We start from the raw sequence: 23,808 nt of genomic DNA on the forward strand, positions 1-23,808 counted from the left end.
AAAACTATATTCATGAAAACATGTTGTTTATAAACATTTTTTATGATCGATAGTCATTGCCATCTCCGTCAACCACTACCGTAAGGATTTGGCAGGAGGGGATTTGAAAGTCCATCAGAAAAATCTACTCCATCCGAAAGGCCACGAAAACAATGTCCCGACATCACTGAAGTCACAGCACAGGAACTTGATCATAACAACTTATCAAACTTGATGAAATTCATATCAGAGCATGAATAATAAACAAATCATACACAAACCACTGTTTCTGGGCCAAAACAGTCACATTCCTTTCACACATTGGCGTCGAATGCCGTGAAATCTTGAAATTGATTTCCCAGACAGGGCCTGTCGAGCCGATTTCCAAGAAAGGACTTAGTGAATTCAAACAGTGCACAACAGGTTGCGATGAAATTAAAACATCTACCTTTGGACTCATTTGGAGGGTTATTTGAGAACTTCATTTTGAAAAACTGTGTGTTTTGAACCCTTATTTTGAACTAGTCAAGACTATGGGTATTTTAATGTTGAACTTTAGTAATTTTGGTCATATCTATAACCACCTGTGACTCCTTTTCAGAATGTTCTGAGGTAGAGACTTTTGTACCCTGTATAGTTACGCGTTGCAAGAGAGCACCGTTTTCCATCGCTCTTGCACTCGAAGTAAAGCTCTCGGTTCCAAATTAAAATTAGAACTGTCTACCAGCCAGTGGGACAAGTTTAAGTACAGTAGGTTTATCTCTCCTAAATAAGCCAACTACTGTAACCAGTTACACTGCACTTATATTCTTAGTATCAATGAAAAACGCTACTATTTCGATTAAATCACAATACAAGAAAACATATTTACATCAGAAAATAATTAAGATTATGATTTCACGGCCTAGCACACATTCCATACGGTAATATACATACAACAATCGATATTAAATGTAAACATAAAGCATCAGATTTCTGGATTAACGATGTCCGCATTACAGAGTTCCCAAACAAAGTATAAATGCGCCACATTGAAAACTACATTACAATCATAGATGTAGACATTACAACATAAACGCTTCTGGATCAAGTCCTTCTCGTTAACTGCCGCACGTTTATCAAAGAAACAGTCGCGGAACGCAATTGAGTATTTTACGGTAGACGTGGCACAAGCTTGCAGGTGTGAGGGAGGGCCCATCTCCTGCCTCTGTTTACACTTCTGTAGCCTTTATCACGGGTATATAGCCGTCAAAATGAAATTCAGGGATGAATAGACCCATCAAGCAAACGGTTCAACTCCTATTGAACGTACAATACCATCGCCAGGGTTTGAAGCACAGAAAGACATGAATAGAAAATTGGTGAAAATGCGTTGTTATCTTACTTGTTATTTGTGCACACTGGGGTGGGAGAGGTGATGAGCGATTTGTCCCATCTCCCAATTACTGCCAACAATTTCTATTATTTGAAATAAAATTTAAATGTGTTAGAATTCAGCTTTTGAAAAGAACCGGGAAATATGCAAACGATAGAGCATTAGTATGCGAATAAACGAGGCAGTTCGTGAATCAAGGTGCGTGTTTCACTAACTGGCGCGCTAATTATCGACGAATGTTATTTAAATAAAGACACTTAACAATTTCTGTCAACTGAGCTGTGTGTCTGTAAATTGATATTAAATATTATCCTCGTTGTGTTTTTGCATTCATTACCTAAAACTCAATGACTGCTGGTCTGTTTCCTGGTGTTTCCTGATGTTAAAAGGTGTTTGGGGATGTGTATATGTCCACTTAAACATCAAAGAAAGGAAGAGGGTCTATGTTCAAAGTATAATGCCAATGTCGTGTCTATGTACATACATTGAACTTAGTGCCATGTGAATACAAAAATGTGAATCTACATGATTAGCATCATCATCAGCTAACAGATTGATATCCATCATACAATGCGTGTTAACATACGAATAAGGCATACATAGCGGTGTTTGACTTGGATCAAACTGGCTAGGACACCCAATAGGACCGAGTCACGTCCTTTTGTAACCTAGCCAACCCCGTCAATGAACAGTCGAGTTATTTCCAAATCATCCGCAAATAATAGAAGGGTGATTGTATAATCAGATAATGTAATGAATGTTTAAACCGGTATATTGATAAATTATTTATTACTGTTTTAAATACCCTATATTTCGTTAAAAATCTGTTAACGCGACAAACCAGATTCGGTAATAAAAATGCAAAACTTGACCTTAAGCAGATTCGTAGCAATTTGACACATTAACTGTTCGCTTAAGCCGGTGGTTCTGAATACAGATTGTCAGAAGGTATCCCAATTACTTCTTATAACGGCAGTGTCAATCGCAATGTGGGGCTCAAAGCTGTTCGTACTCTCTCAGTCTCACTGTAGGTTTTTTCACTTCTTGTTTGACAGGCCAGTGTTTGCAAATATGATAATTAACGCTCTTATCTTAACACTGCATGTTATTTGCCTTTCAGCTTATTATCACCGCCTGTTCGTCCACGCCGACTTAACACTGAAACTGATGAGAGTGATGATGGTGCATAAGCGACAGAGGGCCAAAGATATGTCAAGTCATTAAGAAATATGATCATTGATGGTCGCTTTAATTCTTAACTTGTCAAACCATTTAATTTGCAAACGCTGAAATACTTGTTGTTAAGAAGCCAGAGCCCGTTCGATCTGATTAGCGCGACAAACGCGACCCAAAAATCTTAGAATTCGATCAAGCCGGTAAACATCCCGTCCAGCAATGTCAACAAGCCTGATTCTCGCTCTGTTTGATGTGCTATTATAATAACAATGATGCAGTTCTCTTTACCGTTATATTCTCATTAATTTACATCCACTTCTGTGATGAGAGCATTCGTTGATGAAAAAAGCGTTGGAGAGTTCTAACGAGAGACAGTCGTAAAGAGTCGGAACAAAAATGTGTCATTTTTACGAATTCCTCTTGCAGAGTAGATCTGCTGAATGTCCTATCATAAAAAATATAATGAAAATCGCTTTCAAAGATGAAAGAGAAGGAGTTTAGAGTCTGTTGGAAAGACAAGACTTTGCGACATCACAGAAACAGGACTTGAAGTGATGCTTTGAAGACACGTCGCCAGTCGTAATGGCTCAATGCGTAGCATGAACGAGTTACTGTGTGAAACTTTTCAAACTTTCAAACTTTTAATTCCGAGATAAGCTCTGCTTAGCTCTAAAGACTCAGACGACTTTGTAATCATTTTTTTCTGAAGTTTCGAAATAACTAATCACTCTCCTGATTTCGTCTTTACGCATTTGATGATGAAGTCTTTCCAAATCCCGCACATTTCAACAAATAGGTTTGAAAAAATCAATAAATCCCTCCCACAGTAGTCTTCTTATAAAAGTGTTCATATACGTCTTAACACCACGCCATTTTCACGCGCTCACAATTTGTTTTGAATCGTAATGTGTGTTTCTGGCGCGAATTACTACCAACAATACCAGCGCGCAGACGACAAGCGCGGCCATTTTGAAACTTATTGATACCCAGCTAAACCCGTGTCGAGGGCTAGCGAGTATTTGACTCGCGATCAATAGAGTAAGACGCGAGAATACCTCTATTGTGGAGTCGAGGAAGGAATCACGTAGCAGAATCCCTTTACTGGCGGTACCAATGTGTTTACTCCGAGGATAAAAGAACCCTGACGATAGCACTAATTAGCCAGCAACCCAGATGTGGCAGTATTTTCATTTCTCTTCTTTCATTGCTTTTGTAAGACACCTAATCTGTTGGATCTTAGATTCAGGTCTTCCCTTACCCTCGGATTTGTCAGCAGGTTTTGCCTGCACTTTGGAAGGCTTGATGCTGGATTTTATAATAATCATTACCGAATTATATTTCAATCTGGTAAATTAGTTCAGAAGATCTACCAGTTCCGTGAGACCAATCCTTTGTTCGGCATATTTGTATATACATGATATATATTGCAGAAAATCGCCCATACATCTTTTTCCGAAGGATTTAAGGTCATTGTAAATTATTACATTTTCGTACTATTTGAATTTTTTTCTAGATATAAAAAATATCATATTGTTGTTTAGAGTTGGCAAACTACAAGAAGTACAAATCTCTGATGGCAAGAGGTCTTAAATGCCAGGATAAGGTCTTCGCATGTGGTGCAAATATGACAATATTTGATAATATAGATCATCTATGTATGTAGAGGTTTAAGAGTAGTTAGGTAACATCAGAAGCTAAGGTAATGGGACTTACCATGACGATCCATTCTTATCCTTCAAATACAATTGTAAACATAAACAACCCCAAAACAATAAAGATGTTTTATTTTTATTTCATTACGTTGTTTCTGCGTCTTGAATACTTGATTTAAGCTGCAAGTGTACTGTTCAAACAGGTACTGTTTAATGGAGTGATGACTGTATCTGGTCATGTTTGCAATCATTCAATTACATCTTATATGTCAAGGCCACGCGTTTTGTAAGGGCTTCGAATATATTTGCATAAAAGCCTAGTGATATTTACACATAATTTATTCCATTTTATTCAGCCCAATAGAACGTTTTAAGACACACTCGCTTTGTCTATTAATTTCTCGTATTGCACGTGTTTAATAGTCGACTATGCCGTACTGTTTACCCCCTGAATGTCACACACAGTTGGCAATCATAATTATCAGTTATGAATTTGATCAAGAAATCTTTTTCATTGTGATTAAATGCAAGTGTGTTTTCGATCAAAGCAAAGTTGGCTAACATGTATCATTTCAATGTAAACCCAAACACTGTGTTTGCTGTACATTTTATGGCCAAGATATTGGCAAATAATGAGAGAAAGAAAAACACACAAGATGGCGGCCGGTATCGTCTGCTCTCCCTACCTGTTCAATGGGGGCTGTCCAACCAATCGACGAGGGTTTAATATCTGCAGTGCGCACCCGCTTGTGCTAATATCGGCACACGACGTGAAAAGGGATCGCAGATTCGCTAAACAACAAATGGAGAAATGAATTTGGTCAATGGCACAATTGGACGAATATGATCACTGCAGACTGCAAAGACATTAAAACAAGAATATGACGGAGACATAGAAATTGTGAAAGTTTTCTGTACGAGCGATCAGTGTGGGTTTTTTTTCAAAATAAAGGATTGAACATTTTTTATAGAAAGCACTTGAGAGTGTCATCGTTATGTTTTCGTTATTCACAGATTCATCTATACTGACGAGCAAAAGAAAGTATACACACGTTTGATGGTGGCTAAAATGAAACAAACAAGAAATGGTTATTCGATTGTGATGTATTTGATACGGGTATCATAGTTGCGTCTGGGACCTGATGTTTGCAGTGTTTCTGCGACTGCTTTCAGGCTAGTATTGATAACGATTTGTTGGCCTCATCCAATTTGTAAGTGTATACTTCTTTTGCCCGGTAGTTTACTTTGTTCGTAAAGATGTCTTTAGCATCAGGGACATAACACATCACATATTCACAGTCACTAATGTTTCACTCTTCATTCCTCTAGATGCCCAGTAAACCACATGAACTCCAAGTACTGTCGACCCGTGAAGATCCGGGGTAGAATTGGTCTTCAGCAACCTATACTTGCCGTAAAAGGCGACTATGCTTGTCGTAAGGGGCGACTAACGAGATTGGGTGTTCAGGCTCTCTGATTTGGTTGAAGCATGTCAATGATATCAATGACTGGATTGTCTGGTCCAGACTCGATTATTTACAGACCGCCGTCATATAGCTGGAATATTGCTGAGCGCGGCGTAAAACAACAAACGAACCAACCAAGTATGTCTAAATATGTCTACATCGTATCCATGACAGTCATCAGTTTCACAACAAATCTAGTTTGGTCACAACAGACCGCGCGCGTGTGTGTGTGTGTGTGTGTCTGTGTGTGTGTGTGTCTGTGTCTGTCTCTCTATCTGTGTGTCTGTGTGGTTTGTACTAGTCCGGACTAAAGTCAGTTTCAGGCAAGACCAATAAGACACCATGCCGCAGTTTAACATGGATACCAAAATCAATCACGGACTACGAGGCGTGTTTGACGCCCAATTCCATGAATGGACGAGATGGACATGTAGCATGTAGCAGCTACATATTATGTACACTGAACAAAAAAGTTGGGGATCATGAGCATTTTGGGGGATAGATTTGTAGTGAAGACAGAGCAGGCAATTTCATAAAAATATACCCATGAATATTCATGATCCGTTTTTGTTCAGTATATTGTCTAATTCCATGTCAAGACCAGCCAATCTTTGTATGACGTCATCATTTGAGGAACAAAACCCACGTTCTGCAGCATTAATACAAACTAATAATTCGTAAATGATACTTACATTTCCAACATATGTTTTCATGAACATAACACTCAATAACCAATGGTGGCAGAATTTCTGCTGGGTGTTAATAACAAACGAATGTGCAACATTTATCTGAAGGCGTCAACTCAAGTTCTCTGTAAATGTTATTGTGAATGCGCAGATATATACTTGATTGGTAAACATTAAACACTAACAACACAATAACCAGTCTCGTACACCAGGTGTTCGCGAAAAAGGTAGCATGTCCTACCATTCCATCAGGACTATGTAATAACAGTTTGGTCATGTCGGTACTCGAACTCCTTTGTTTGCTATATCCGACATTCGACATTCACATCAGCAATGGTGTATAACGGAACTTCCGTGAATGAGTGAGTGAGTGAGTGAGTTGGGTTTTAACGCCGCTTTTAACATTATTCCAGTTATATCGCGGCGTGTCAGCTTAATGTGGGAGGAAAGCCCGAAGTGATGCAGGTCTCAGACGTTTACCACTTCGGTAAAACCCACAAGCATGGGTAAGGGTGCTCACAAACCTAGAAACATAATCGGGGCGTCCGTGAATGAAAATGACTTCGTCAATTGTGACATTTAGTTATTTCATGCTTCGGATAATTAATCAGGAGAAGTGAGTTGAATATGGTTGTCGGTTCTGATTAAAGGGGAGCTATGCTTCATGACCTTGTACTTCAAAAGAAGTTGAGGACCACAGATTCATTCATATTACTATATGACAGACTACGCCCATTGGAATCTTTTTCAACAGATACTCAAGGCTGATTCTTCTGTCCTTGTCATGGCATGGCATGACAGATAAGCTGCAGTAATCTGAAGAATCGGTGCTCCTTAATTTCTTTTGAGTAATATATCGTCTCGTGGGGTTTCCGGGTACGACTGGTACTCAGTCCGCTATCCTTGTCATAAGAGGCGTCTAAAATGGATCGAGTGGTCAGATTCGGTGAAATGAACGATTGCTTGTCATTGTCCCTCGAGGCGCAAGACGTTGCTCATGATATCAGTCACTGGTTTAAGCCCTTGTGGGAATCGAACTCCGGCTTTTGGCATGACGAACGAACGCTTTAACCACCGCGCTGCCCGATCTACCTTATAAATGATATTGGTCAACTGACAGGTGATATCACCTACTACCAATATAATGTGAAAACCAATTAAACAATATTTGTTGGAGTATGCAGTAGGGATGGCCAACGCTCAAGGCGGACAAGATTAACCTAACAACTAGCGATGCTATGTCTGAAATAAAATAGTACTATACTACAGAGTCACATTCATAACTCCCCACGGGCTTTAAAATATTATACAAGCATTTTATTAAATGCGGTCACTGTCATCACAATATTTGGAAATATCAAAACATTAGTGAGAGTTATTCTTTTTTGCTTCTTATTTTCATATCACACAATCGCATTCCTTCCGTAACCCAAGACCCGTCCCCCTGGCCAAGCCCGTGTTTCCCGTGGCTCACCACACAACATTACGGAACCAATCCCGGAGCTATTTATTTTCATATCCCGTGAAGATTTTTTGTGGATGTTAAATTTAGCGTGAACGATCGCTGATGTTCAACATATTGACGCGCAGGGTGTGTATCGGGCCGTGCAGTGCGGGCGTCGGGGGTGAGGGTTATAACGGAAGAATGAGCAGAGAGGAGCTCCGCGGTCGACACCATGTCTTCCATTAAAACACGGACGGTGCAGAGCTCACCCTGCAATGTCGAGCACGGTGACACTGTCCGCAGTATGTTTCTCGCTCGGGGGCTCTTCACAGAAGACTAAGCTAAGTGAGGCGTCAAATTTGCTATAGATCGCTTTTTCACTTCCTTTACGCCCAATTGAACTTCAAGCGACTTAGCCTGCTAAGTGACAGCGTGGACAATGGGCATGATGAAATATAAAGTTCTCTTTCACTAAATTATACTTGATACCGCGGTGTTGCCTCGAAGTCAACCGCATTGGCAGACATTGAGATAATGTCACTTTTTTCCGCCCAACTGGCTTCCCGTGAAACGCGCGTGCAGTTCGCCTACTCCGTGCATATGCCCATGCGCGGGCTATTGAGAAACGATGAAGGGCCGACTCAAGCAGGAACAAAACCGACTGTTTTTTAATATCTTCCTGGATATTTTCCAAATTAAAATGAACTTAGAAGATTTAGCGTGTTGTCCCAAGTGCGTCCTCGTAGATTAGAGAGTTCCACGGGTCTGGCCAGCCCAACGGGCACCCTCTTCACTGCGTATTTAATTTTCCAAAAGTGATTGAAACGTTCGCCAAAGAAATATTGCCGCCACTTGAACAGAGAGAATGACGAAACGATTTCCTCTTTAATCAAAATTCCTTGCCGATATGCCAAGCCAGTTAAACTATCGGGTGTGATTTATCGTCCCCCTTGCCCCCACCCCTCCCTTACCCTCCCCACTCAAAGGGCCTTGTCTGTTTATGCTCGCAGATGTTCAAGTCCCTGACGTTGTCAACTCCCGCCAAAATCACGTCATATGCTCTTCAGCAGACGACAATTGGAGAAACGACCTTGACGCTTAGTACTACGTGCTTGAAATACAATCTTGAACCTGCCGTGTACGCTTTCTGCTCCAAGTGGCAAATGCAGAAACCGTCCTGGGCTAATAGAGGTGTTCCTGTGCTGACGGGCATTCGACGCCTGTTGTGATGGTGTGTCATGGGTGCTGTGGGTCACCGTTTGGTGTCTTGACCCGACCTATTATTTACCGAGCATACATAGATATTCATGAGCCAGATTCGAACCCGTTTCTGGTTCCTGCAACGACGGACAAACTTCGGGGTCGTTTCACCCAATGCCTGAACCACCCGACCCCCACCCTCATCAACCCTTCCCATCCCATCCCATCCCATCCCAAACCATCACCCTACACTGCGTATTACATAACCACAAAACCAGCCTATCCATTCCAAACCCTCATATCACAACTCACTCTTGTATACCAATGCCCTACACGTACTTCCATACCCGAACCAATCACAAAGTAATTACTTACAATCATTAATTTAATACATTTCGTATTGTTTCATTTGGTTAGGACTAGTGTTTTACATTTTGAAGTCCACCACGTTCCCCTTTCCTGGAAGACATACAATTAATACCATCTGTTTGTTGTTTTTTTCGGCGTGATATAGAAATTAGTAATTTTCATTTTTAGAACACAACACAAAACTTTGGTTTAAAACTAGATATATAAAGAAATTAGATAAATGTGTTTCTTATGTGAATTTTACCAGTTCCTTATCATTAAGTTTTCATAGCTTTCGAAAAAGTCCCAAAGACGCAAAAATTGTACAATCCAAACTTCTCATACCACTGTACCACTGATATGTATAATAATGACCGAAAAACGTCAAATTATACTACCTACCCCTTTTTTATTAAGACAAATAATATAAAATATAATTTAAACTTGTTAAAGACATTTCAGGCCAAACAGAATTTAAATTGTACTATTAAGCGACTTACAAATTATTTGTCATATAGGAACGCTACTGACGCAAAACGTTGTTCTCTCGATATGAATGACAGTCGCGATTAATTCGAGTTTCTGTGGTTTCTCTGTAGCTTGTAAATACCCGATCGCACGTGTATGAGCCCAGAGCTAAATATTGGCTATAATATGTTCCCCACTCTCTCCGACACCCGAGGTGACAGTTGAATAGGCACCCTGAAGTTTCGACGCCGTTTAAATCAGTTCTCCCGAAAGAAAACTGCAGCACAAAAGCGTCGCTCGCCTGGTAAATCACCCCATTGTGCGAATTCTCCGAGGGCCGATTTGTGCAGGTAAACGGAAAATTAGCCCCCAACAGGTTTAACACCAAGCACATGTGTTTGTTTACGCGTTGTTCGCGGTCAGTGGGCTGTCAACAACACTTTGCTTCCATCGGTTTATCCCTATGTCTTTATACTGGCGTATTTTCTTGACATTCGTATATATATAAACGTTTTCTGCCAGGCCGTCGGCATTGTTGATCGAGGCCAACAAAGTGATGCTTCCGCCAGCTGGCATGGTATGCACTAATCAGGTTTATATGGACATTCGGCTTGCATGTTTTTATTTTTGTATTAGAATATTTATTCAAACTTTTAAATTAATCTTGTTGTGCCATGCATGAAAACCGGTTCGGTTCTGTGAAAGAATACATTTCACGGAGTTTAGGATCTATTGACGTAGAGCTTAGCTAAATGTTTAGATTGTATGAGCAGATTTCCTTTATTATCGGCTTGTGTGTTTATTTATCTACAGGTGCAATTTCATTATAATATTTTTATTTTAAACAAATTACAAGAGACGGTTGTATCGGTTTGAGGCAGTGGTCACTGTGCAGAGTGATGTCCCCTGGTCATGATGGTTGCAGCGGGTTCGATTCCAACATTCATACCGGTTACGACACTTGGTCTGTTAGCATCGTACTCAGTGTTGTTTATTACACCCTGAAGTGCTAAATGTCTACAACCTGAGTCACTTATCCCACATATAACGTAAAGCCAGACTCGATATTTGAAGAATTGAAGTAAGATAGATGTAAGGCGTTCGTGCGTCAGGTGGAACGGGTGGCCCAGTCGTCTAAGGCGCCGCGATTCGCTGTGCAGAGTTGCGTCCCTTGGGCACGCCAGAAACCTATGATTGTTGGTCGCCCCGATTATGTTCTAGGTTTGTCAGCACCATACCCGTGCTCGTGGGTTTCGCCGAAGTGGTAAACGTCTGAGACCTGCATCACTTCGTGCTTTCCTCCCACATTAAGCTGACACGCCGCGATATAACTGGAATATTGTTAAAAGCGGCGTTAAACCCAACTCACTCACTCACTCACTCACTCGTGCGTCAATTTTCAGATATTTGTGTTCAGAATTTAAGTCTTTCAGGCCCGCAGTACAAGTTTTTTTCAAATATATGAGTAACACAGTTACGTGAATTTGTGAAAAAATACCTTATAGAAAATAATGCCTTAAGAAAGTCACAGTAATAGGGACTATTAGGTCACGGTCTGTTTGATTGAGAACGTCTATCGTCATTTATTTATTGTTATGTATTTTTACACAATTCGGGAAGATATGTTTTTCTGAGATCTTGACAAGTATCACTAATCAACGAAACATTAAATTCGCCTTCGATATATACACTACACGATTTTGTTGCAGCTTTAACTCACCAATATCAATATAATTGTTGTGTTAGCGTATCCATTGGGGACCCGGGTAAGTGAATGTTGGTTTAGGTTGCTGTTGGCAATATTCCATGACGACCGTATGAAAATAATCGTTCTTCGCCGCCACGGTATGATGGCACACAACCAGCCAGGGCTCCGTTCCAGAAAGCGATCTTAGCGCTACGATTGTCGTAAGTCAGTGTTAAACAATGGGAGTTACGATCGACTTAGCGCTAAGATCACTTTGTGGAACGGGGCCCAGGTATTACAATATACGTGAAGCCACCAACCCTCATGTCCGACGGCATTTATGACAAACACGAGGCACTTATGACCTATTCTAAGCCAGAGTTGTATCAGGAGACACAGCCTCCACTGCAACTGGGACGGTGGGGTAGCCTAGGGGTTAAAGTGTTCGCTCGTAACGCCCAAATCCCATGATCGATATCGATCAAGTCCATTTCTAGTGTCTTCCGCTGTGATTTTGCTGGAATATTTCTAAAAGCGGTGTAAAACAATGCTCACTCACTCTACTACTGTTTGTTATGCTGATGTACTCACACAATCGGTGATACCTGTCAATACCAAATTGTAAACACTGACATACATATTTGATGTATGTCTTAGTGAGTGAGTGAGTATGGTTTTACGCCGCTTTCAGAAATATTCCAGCAATATCACGGCGGGGGACCACAAATGGGCTTCACACATTGTACCCATGTCGGGAATCAAACCCGTGTCTTTGGCGTGACGAGCGAACGCTTTAACCACTAGGCTACCCGACCGCTCCGATGTAAGTCTTAAGGTATCTTAAAATATATAGATTTATGTAATATGTATATATGTATATGGTAAATATACAACGTCAACGCAAATGCGCTGCTTATCTGTAGCTCTGAGAAACATATTCTCTAAGCATACGAGACTCGGGTAGCAGTTTGTGCAGGATTTTCTGTACCGAAAATTGATTTACATTTAGTGTAACTCTGATAAATATCTCAACAATATGTGTAACCACCCATAGTGATATCTTCAAAGACAAATTGATACTTAGCGAAAAATATATTTACATTTTACATTGTATTTACAGCGACCTGGATGCATCTGTTCTTAGTGTTACAATATTTACTGACGATTATCATTGTTTGGTCAACGTCTGTAATTTATGTGTCTATATACATTATAGATCAAATATGAAATGTACGCCACAATGAAATGCACATGAAATACGACCCATACACACAACGGGCGAAAGGCCTTTAACCTAAGCCTGTATGGGTATAGAGCATGGATCAGTTGATTTGTAAGATGAAGCGCTGGGGTTTCTTTGCGACAGACACACTTTGGCTTAGTCGTCATTGGAAAGGTGTTATTGACATATGGTGACAAAGAAAATTGAAATTAATTCCTCTGTCAATAGACACACGTGTCCGAAGTGACTGTATACCTACATAGAAGTCAGCTTATCTCGTGCAGGGAGCGTGTATGTCATTCTCCTGCCTCGGAGATTAATTAACACCTTGTAGTTCTCATATAGAGTTATCGCCCTTTGATATTTGCAGCTCAAATCAGAATCGTACGTTGATACTTATATGACTATATATCGATACCGACTTGTGATCTGATGGCTGTAACAATACATATTTCTCACATATTTGTTATTCATACGCCAGTGTTGTGTCTGAATACGGGTAGAAAGAAAATAAGTGTTTACTCGACACCATATAAGAAGATCGAAGGTTCTGTAATATAACATACCGAAAAGAAACTTGTATTTTTAATGTTTCATATTTTTTCACATAATTCAATCATATTATAGACGTACGTACATGTGAAAAGAATGTTTCAAACATTTTGCCCAAATGCAGCGTACATATTAGTTGTTTTTTATTTTGTCAAAATTATTTAATATTACATTTTTAAGCTGCATAAATCCAATCATATTTTAAACATACCTGTATTTGAAAAGCGTATCTCAGACCCCATGCGGCCTAAAAACAAATTCATGCTTTTTTATTAGGAGCGATTTTAACAGCCAGCAATACAAACAACATCAGATGTGTCAAACGATGTAATCGTTAACCATGCGAGTTTATGCTTTCCGCCGTCTTACAAATACACCACAATATAGTTTGTGTTAGTTTAGCAAAGAGAGATCAAAGGATTATTTGATCTTATCCCCCATCAACAGGTGTCAAATATTTTATTTCACGTGCAGCCATTTTAATGGTCGTGGATGAAACACCCTAGATAGTACATACAGGAAGACCCGATGTAAAACTCGGCTTATAAGGTGTGTATGACACAGGTCATGCATGCCCCGGAATAGTACCAGTAGAATATGGTAATGAAGCACGTGGGTGGTCATGGCTAGTCCGTCCGTCACAAGGACACAATGTCTCTGTCACATAGTTTGACCACGCGGGTGAATATTGCCAATGTTTTCCTTAACCCGATGTGACCGAGCCGATCATTCACTCTTGAGATACCCAAACTTCTTTTAAACTCCTTCAATGGACCCTTACGGGACACAATATGCAGGGCTCGAGTTCAAAACGCCAAGTGAGGGAAAAAAGAGAGGGGATTACCTTCCAATAACGCTCCGACGACACCCGCCATTTCACTTTTTCTCCTTTTGAAATGGGTTGTGGTGTCTTCCCAGATTGGCCAACACAGGTGTGACTCGTTCTACCTGTCTGCCAGAGCAGCGGGTTTGTCATCCCCGTGTGAAATACAGGTAAAGCACCATGCATCCTTAGACTGACTCTAGTGGGAGGCGGAGGTGTCATCCCAGATTATGTGACCATCGTATTGTCCTTTAGGGGGTCTTCTTCAACAGTTGAGTCGGGCACTTGAAGCCGACAGTGACACTATTTGTTTCCCCGCAGAGCTGAGGAGTATGTGGTAGTTAAACTCGGACTTTGTAATCATAAATTTGAATTTGAATTTGAAAAGTTGACAGTAATCGCACAATTCCGTGTCACACTGACCTGATTTAGGTTCCTGTAATACATAAATCTTCTTCATCCGAATAAAATCACCGACGTGGAGTGTGGCTCTCTTTAACAGTTAATGAAAACATGAAATCGTTGGTTGTCTAATTTATGCCAGAAGTGACACAATAACGAATTGGTGTCTGAGTCCTAATGAGATGTCATGCTCTGAATGTCAGATGGATAATAGAATTCCGTCGGAATAGTTTGGGATAGTTTGTGGTTTAACATTTGCATTGTGTTGTGATTATTCTGAAAGTTAATGAGATAAAAGTGGAAATGGTTTCATTGTACGTACGGATTTTGAACCGCATCTTCCGTAACATATACTCCATATTCCATCTCAGCACAGACAAATCCAAGAGAATTACTGTTATCTCAAAGACCAGGTCTCTTCCATCGATGTGTGTGTGTAACCAGTATGCTGGGTATAAATGTAAGTATCGAACGATAGCGCGCATCAATAAGACTTTTCAAATAGAAAATTAAATTCGACTGGTTATGAACTTGTGTCGGTACCTATTTGAATTGTTTCGGTATCTTGTAATGATCTGGCATTTAACTGATCGAAAACAATGACAAATTAATCGATAAATCGAATGGGAATTATTTTCAAAATAATGACTTCATTTAACATCTACATCACGTATTTTGGCCACAAATTTGCCTTCATATACAACAACAAATACTTTGTGTTATGATTCCATGTTACGACATTTCGACAATAAAAGACGTGATAAAGGCTCGCCCATGTTGATTGCATGGCGTTTCTCAATCGTATCCCAATTGCGTAGATCGATGCTCGTGATATCAACCACTGGATTTCCTGGTCTAGACTCGATTATTTACAGATCGCCGTCATATAGCTGGGATTATATGGAGTGCGGCGTTAAACAACAAACAAACAAATAAACAAACCAACATACCACCACACTGCCCGTACACTAGTCTCATATTGTCTCACGCATATATCTGTCTCACATTAATATCTCATGGTCTCACGGGTATATCTGGCTCACGTATACCTAAGTCAAACGCGTATACCTGGCTCTAGCTCATCGCGTTAGTCGCCTCTTACGACAAGCACAGTCGCATTTTACAGCAAGCATTGGTTCCTGATGACCTATTCTAACGCGGATCTTCACGGGCTTGTTGCGGGGGAATTGAACATTGTCTTGATAAGGGAGAGACTACTGATATTGAAACAAACAATACTTTCATATTTCAACCGAACAGTGGATTAACGATCACGCGATGAAATCATTCAGCTAAAGTCAATCATATATAATCATTCAAATGCAATCAGTTGATTACACATTAACATAAACCAAATTGAAAGTTCTTCCGAAGTTGTCATTTTAAAGAATACCTTCTTCATATCCTGAGAAAACAATCAAAGTACAAATAATTTCATAGCTATTGTGACAAATTCACGCAAAACACACACGCTTGTCACTGATTACGTCACATTCTAACAGGACATATCCGGCCATTACCGTTAAACGAAAGCAATTTCGTTCACCACCACGATTGCAAGCACATATATGTCAATGTGTTGGCATGTGCATGCATGTCAGTACATCGTGAAACAAGAGACGAACAAGAAAGTTCCAGTGGTTCAGTTTCAACAATGACGTCATAAGGCTCTCAAGATTTCCGGTTCAGCGAAAACAAGAACCTATGTCTTCTGTTCGTCTTAACGCCACCCTGTCAGTACACGATTCAGCACTTCATGTTCACAATACTTGATACTGCAAGCGGATAAGGTGAGGTATTTGACACGTGCGGTGGTAAGTCGGTGAAATAATATTTTGCTGTCACCGTGTCCCCAAAATCAACTCATCCGTGGCCTGATCTGTTTCACAAATACTATGAATGGTAGCTGTGTTGGGTTGTAAGATCGTCCGTCCCTAGCGGGATACTGTGGAAAGCGGTGCCCTCATTTTAAAGATATGTACGGATAATCGAGGTTGCAAAATTTGGTATGAATGTTCAAGCATGATGTTTATTGTTAATATTCACTTACATATTAGAGGTACAGTAAACTACGGTTATAACGAACTCAAAGGGACTACTTATTTTAGTTCGTTATAACCGTAATTCGTTATAAGCATATATACAGCATAACTACAGCATATAGTCGGGACTAAAAAGTGAGTTCGTTATATCCGTTAGTTCTTTATAAGCGTGTTCGTTATAACCGTAGTTTACTGTATCTCAATGTTTCATTTGTACATGCGTTCACAGATACAACAATCCACGCCCACGAAAATCCCCACATGGGATCAGTGGGGTAGCCCAGTGGATAAAGCGTCGGCTCATCATGCCAAGGACTTGATTTCGATTCCTCAAGTGGGTATAGTGTGTGAGTGAGTGAGTGAGTGAGTGAGTATGGTTTTACGCCGCTTTTAGCAATATCACGGCGGTGTACACCAGAAATGGATTTCACACAGGGTCCGGTATGCAACATCAGTGGGTATATTAATTAGGTTCAACGCCATGATACAGCTTAACTAAACCCATCTCGAGTATTGCGAGCCTGGGAAAATAGACTTTACAACGCAACACAAAAAACTTGTTACAAGTGATCCCGATTTCAAACAAATTCTTATTATACTAGCAGCGCATATGTAGTCTTGTACATTTGATTTACGTTTTGAAAATATTTCAATTGTATGTGAAGACATTATTTCCACGCCAGTACAGGAACTCTGTAGCAAATGTGAATGCCGTGATGAGTTGAGCTCGATCGGAGATGTATACACGTTCTACCTCTGTACAGAGGTTCCCTTGTGAAGGTACACTGATGTCGGTGGTTGTGTGCCCGCTATACAATATGTACACAATCCAGGTGAGATGTGCAAGGGGAGCGAGTACATCAACAGATGAAGGAAGTAGTGTGATATGAACATCGTATGACAATGCTGCAGCCTGGGCGGAAAGTGAAATTAACATGGCTGAAAGTGAAATAAACATGGCGGAAAGTGAAATTAACATGGCTGAAAGTGAAATAAACATGGCGGAAAGTGAAATTAACATCTGACATAAATTTGAGTCAGCGATCCGCAGATAGAATGATAATATTGCTAGCGTCTGCCGTTACCCTCGTGGATTGGGGTGTGGCGGAGTCGTGGGTGGGATCAGGGTGGCCGAGTTGGTTAAGCATAGTCTCGTTCTGCCTAAAACAAGCGTTCGAATCCCTTCATGGAAGAAGTTTTTTCTTTGTGTCCCTCGTCCCTGGAATATTTGCTAAAAGCGGCACAAAATCATACTCACTCATGGGAAAATTAGGCGATCAGTGGGTCTTGAATACACCATGGTTTATTCCACAATAGGTTCTATATTTATTCTTAATTCCGCACAAATGTGGTTATTCAATTGCGTTCTGCCTAACTGTTTGTGTCCTACAGTATTCGCGTCAATTTCAGTTTCAAATTTGATTTATAGAATCTGAAGTGAATAAAGGAATCCTTTGGCCGATCAACAGATTGCCAAGTGTTTGTTTTAGACAGATGTACCCTTGTATCAAGTTTATAGCAGCACTGTTCCTCGCGAGGGAATCTTGTAAACAAGCCTGCAAGATAAATTTGCTTTTGGGTGCTGTCTTTGTCGACGGAACCTGTGCCACCTCTCCCGCCCTACGGACTACAAATCTCTTTTCATAGGAAAGTCATCAATTTTTCTTCCACCATAGGATGGTAAACATGGCATTGTAGTTCTGACATTGACGCAACAATTGCTATTGTCAAAACAGTTTAGCATAAATGTCATTAACGCTAAATGAAAATGGGTCTTGTATTTACAAATTGTTTGAGCCCTACAGGGCGGAGCGACCATTAGTAAAATAATACCCAGACTAACATAATAGGAAAATAAGGTTACAAAGCCACTTTAACTCGGAGAAAGACCCCGTTGAGACTCTACAGGGCTGCACCGGGGGGACCCTGATGGGACTGTTTACCCCGGTCCTTGTGAGAACGAGGCTAGGGTGCCGGTGTGTGTCACCACGAATCACTACCGGATGTGAAGGTGAACCCCGGCAGTTGTTAAATGTATATATACCACTCAAACAAATTTAACGAACACCCGATTCTTTCATATTACTAATGTCTATTTTTCGTGGTATGGTAACTTTACTAATATGAAACAATCGTATGTTCTTTAACTTGGTATGTTTGTTTGTTTGTTGTTTAACGCCGCACTCTTAACTTGGCATGACAAATTTACTGTAGTCATATGAAAGAATCGGGTGTTCTGTAACTTGGCATGACAAATTAACTGCAGTCATATGAAAGAATCGGGTGTTCTGTAACTTGGCATGATAAATTTACTGTAGTCATATGAAAGAATCGGGTGTTCTGTAACTTGGCATGACAAATTAACTGCAGTCATATGAAAGAATCGGGTGTTCTGTAACTTGTCATGATAAATTTACTGTAGTCATATGAAAGAATCGGGTGTTCTGTAACTTGGTATGAAAAAAATTAACTGCAGTTATATGAAAGAATCGGGTGTTCTTTAACTTGGTATGACAAATTAACTGCAGTTATATGAAAGAATCGGGTGTTCTGTAACTTGGCATGACAAATTAACTGCAGTCATATGAAAGAATCGGGTGTTCTGTAACTTGGCATGATAAATTTACTGTAGTCATATGAAAGAATCTGGTGTTCCGTAACTTGGTATGACAAATTAACTGCAGTTATATGAAAGAATCGGGTGTTCTTTAACTTGGTATGACAAATTTACTGTAGTCATATGAAAGAATCGGGTGTTCTGTAACTTGTCATGACAAATTTACTGTAGTCATATGAAAGAATCGGGTGTTCTTAAACTTGTCATGGCAGAATAACTACAGTAACATGAAATATCCGAGTGTTCTCTAACATAAAATGACAAATTAACTATAGTTTATGAAAGAATAGGATGCTTTTGAACTTGTCATGAAAGATTAGCTATAGTAATTAATATCAATGAATCGGGCGTTCTTTGATATCTTTTGACTTCTTTGAGTAGTATATGTGAAATCTTAAAAATCGTAACATTAGGCTTCATGTTTAGAGCTCATCCTCTACCAGAATACACACACACACACACACACACACACACACACACACACGCACGCACGCACGCACGCACGCACACACACACACACACACACACACACACCATTTATTAGGGTTTATTACTTTGTTCCTTCTTTCATGGTTATAAAATTAGAAATTATGTCTGACATTTACTTACGATATACGTGTAGAATTTATACGTTGAGCTAATAAAAATAGCAGTTGGCTATTCAGAGAACATTTCAGAATGTTCCTGTTCCAAATGCATACGAACCAGTACGCGTGACGAAAATATCAACAAGGTTCGCGTAACAAAGGGGGATGACTGCTGTATAACAATAACCGGTTGTCATGGACTCCGGGGCTTGATCTAAGGAACGAAAGGTAGTTGGTCGACCACGACGTGAAAATGGCGGTGTCTGGGGACATTTCTGTTGTAATTGTCGCCCAAACAAAGAACGTGTTGGATGCAGGTGCAGAAACGAGACCGTCTGCCAATGAAACAAAGTCGAGAGAGGGAAAAGTTATTGGGCCTCTTCACGCTCCTCAACGAGAAATCATCTGTGGGCAGTAGTTATGTTGAGCGGCCCGACCACTCACATGGTGGGTGGTACACTTCGGAAAAACCGCCGCAAATTATGATGGATGGGGAAACAATTTAGTCTTGAGACTAATTGTTTCCTTTCTCATTGAGAGCGTATTATTTGGCCTTATTCGTCTGCGCTATTGGAATACCTAATCGACAAATCTCTCCCTGATTCAGTTTTCTGTTTGGGTTTGTTTTTACAGGCGTAGTAAGACATGTACGGCCACAAAAGTCAGCGGCATACTATTAGAGAGTGAGTGAGTGAGTTGGGTTTTACGCCGCATTTTAGAAATACATTAACTTTTAGTTCAAATCATCGTCTGAGGCATCGCAATACGACTTCGCTGTGCAAGTTCGTTCTTAAGGCCAACCATGAGCCTCTGATTCTGGGTTCGAATCCCACATTCTCCCTGATTATGATCATTGGGTTGGTTTCAGCGGCATACCTGTGTTCGAGGGTTTCACCAAAGTGGTAAACGTGGAAGACAGGCACCATTCAGGGCTTTCATTCGACATTCGTCTGTCCAACTGAAGTACTGTTCAAAGTGGCGTGTAACACATCTCACTCCCTCACTCACTCACTCAGTATGAAGGGTTATGTTTTGTGGGAAGATTTCACTACCTAGGGAGACATTACATGTTTTGTGTGTACATTTCTGCCCTGTTATTAATGGCCTTGTGTCCTGAGTAGACATTGATGTGTTTCTGGTTGGGTTTTCTTCTATCTGTGAGCGCTATATAGCTCCTATACCCAAAAAGGGTGTATATTCACAAGTAAACGTGATGTAATGTTTGAAAGATGTTCTGTCTTCAAAATGATACTCACAGTAATACCTTCTGATCCCCTAACGTGATACATTGATACAAGTCACAGATAAGCGGCATTGAACTAACTTCTTTTACTTACTTTACCTTCTCTACTCGTTTTACTTTTGCTTTCCCAGCTTTTCTTGTTTTACTTGCTTTCCCTGCTTCACATTTTTACAAGTTCTACATGCTTTTCGTGTTTTACTTGCTTTACCTGCTTTACATGTTTTATCAGCTCTACATGCTTTTCGTGTTTTACTTGCTTTCCCTGCTTTTCGTGTTTTACTTGCTTTCCCTGCTTTTTGTGTTTTACTTGCTTTCCCTGCTTTTCTTGTTTTACTTGCTTTCCCTGCTTTACTTGTTTTACAAGCTCTACTTGCTTTTCTTGTTTTACTTGTTTTCCCTGCTGTACTTGTTTTACTTGCTTTCCCTGCTTTACTTGTTTTACTTGATTTCCCTGCTTTACTTGATTTACTTGCTTCCCTGTTATACTTGCTCTACCTGCTTTACTTGGTTTATTACTTTTCCCTGTTCTACTTGCTTAACCCGCACAACTTGTTTTACTTGCTTTACCCACATTATTTGACTTACTTGTTTCCTTGTTTTACCTGTACTTGCTCTACCTGCTTTATTCGTTTACTTGTTTCCCTGTTTTACTTGTTTTACCAGCTTTACTTGTTTTACTTGATCTACTTGCTTTTATCCATATTACATCCTCTACCTGTTTTTCTCATGTTATCATCCTTACTTGCTTTACCTTCTTTACTTTACTTTACTTGTTTTACTTGCTTTACCGTTTAAGCTGTTTCACTTGCTCTACCTGCTTTACTTTTTTTCTTTGCTCTACCTGCTTTAAACTGCTTTACTTATTCCAACCTTTTGCTTTCTCTTCCTGCTTTATATTCTTAATGTGTCCTACTTGCTCTACCTGCTTTACTTGTTTTACATGCTGTACCCGCTTTAATATGTGTCTACTACTCACAGATACGTGAGCGCAAATTGTGATTAACTTTCGGCCTACAAGTGGTTGAACACTATTTGCCATTCAACATGTATGTTTGTAAGCAGCTTGTGTTTGTAAACACTACATAGGCAAGCGTTGACATATTGAGTCGACGTTGGAAGTCAACAAGGTTACTGTTTGCATCCAGATACATTAGTGCAAACAGCAAAGATTTACTCAGAAGTTATGTAAATTAATATTAGGAATATAACATAGGTTTATTGGCATTAACTTTCAACGTGTACATTTTTATAGTATAAAAGTGGTTTGAATAGGATAAGGCTGTCAGTAGAGAAAACAGTGCTGCCTTGAGCAGGTAAGTTAAGCAAGACACTGTGTTTTGTTAAAGTCGCCGTTGTTCTTAGGTAAGAGCAGAGCGTCGTACATGTTGTACTTATTTTATCATTGATGTTCTAAGTACGAACAGCGCAGTCTAGTTTCGCACATATGTTAGTTTAACGTGCGATCTCTTCACTGATGTTCCTTTGTTCACATACAAAGTTGGGATAAAGATGCCGATGGACTCAGAGTCTGGTAGACATACCCGTGGGTAGTTTGGTACTAAAAACGCCCCGTGAAGACCCGGGTTAGAATAGGTCTTCAGCAAACCATGCTTGCCATAAAAGGCGACTGTGCTTGTCGTAAGAGGCGACTAATGGGATCGGGTGGTCAGGCTCACTGACTTTGTTGATGCATGTCATCATATCCCAATTGCGTGGATCGATGCTCATGATGTCAATCACTGGATTGTCTGGTCCAGATTCGATTATTTACAGACCGCTGTCATATAGCTGGAATATTGCTGGGTGCGACGTTAAACAAGAAATGAACGAACGAACGAACGATCTATCTAAAAACACTGCATGTGTTGAGGTAAAAATATCCACATTTCTACTACTCTTAATATACTTACATTGCTCTTACTATACGATTATCCGAGGGGTTAAAACGTTGGGTCGTCACGTTACATGGGTTCTATTCCCCGAAAAGGTACAAGGGGTGAGGTCAATTATTGATGTACCCCGGCGTGATTTGGCGACAATATTCGTACGATTCAAAATTAAATTTTCGATTCTATACCATAAACATATATGTCTGTGTCTGTGTGTAGTGTGTCCGTGTGGCTACTTGTACTAGTCCGGACTAATGCCGTGCTAGCCCACTGAGATACTATGCCCCTGTTTAACATGAATAGTATACTGATTCCGAGACGATAGCCTTCTTTTATCCCCTTAATGCCGAGCGGCAGGCAGGGTAACAATAAGTACCATTGTTTAACATCATTTGGCATGACGCGGCCGGGGATCTGACCGCTATCCATTCACTCTCCGCTTCGGTCAACGTTCATCATTTTATCATTCACTGGTTTCCCTGACCCGATCTCGATTGTTTACAGTGAGTGAGTTTGGTTTTACGCCGCTTTTAGCTATATTCCAGCAATATCACGGCGGGGGACACCAGAAATGGGCTTCACACATTGTACCCATGTCGGGAATCGAACCAGGGTCTTCGGCGTGACGACCGAACGCTTTAACCACTAGGCTATCTGACCGCCCTCGATTGTTTACAGGCCACTGCGATATCGCTAGCTCCTCGTCAACTAAACTGGCTACGGCAAATAAACAACAGACAAAATCACATTCACCTACCACAAGGGTATCAAAGGGATTGATGCTTGTAATACATATCAGAACAATTTCCGAGCATATATCTCAGCAGATGATCATAAATGTGTACACGGCATACATGTACATATACATGTATGTCTGTATAATACATTCAGGGCCAGTTGGGTATGGCTTACCCATATAGAGGTGCTTACCATTCGGACCGCCTCCGTGG

The sequence above is a fragment of the Haliotis cracherodii genome, unplaced genomic scaffold (assembly GCF_022045235.1).
Source record: "Haliotis cracherodii isolate W230 unplaced genomic scaffold, xgHalCrac1.p SCAF_5, whole genome shotgun sequence".
Taxonomy (NCBI): domain Eukaryota; kingdom Metazoa; phylum Mollusca; class Gastropoda; order Lepetellida; family Haliotidae; genus Haliotis; species Haliotis cracherodii.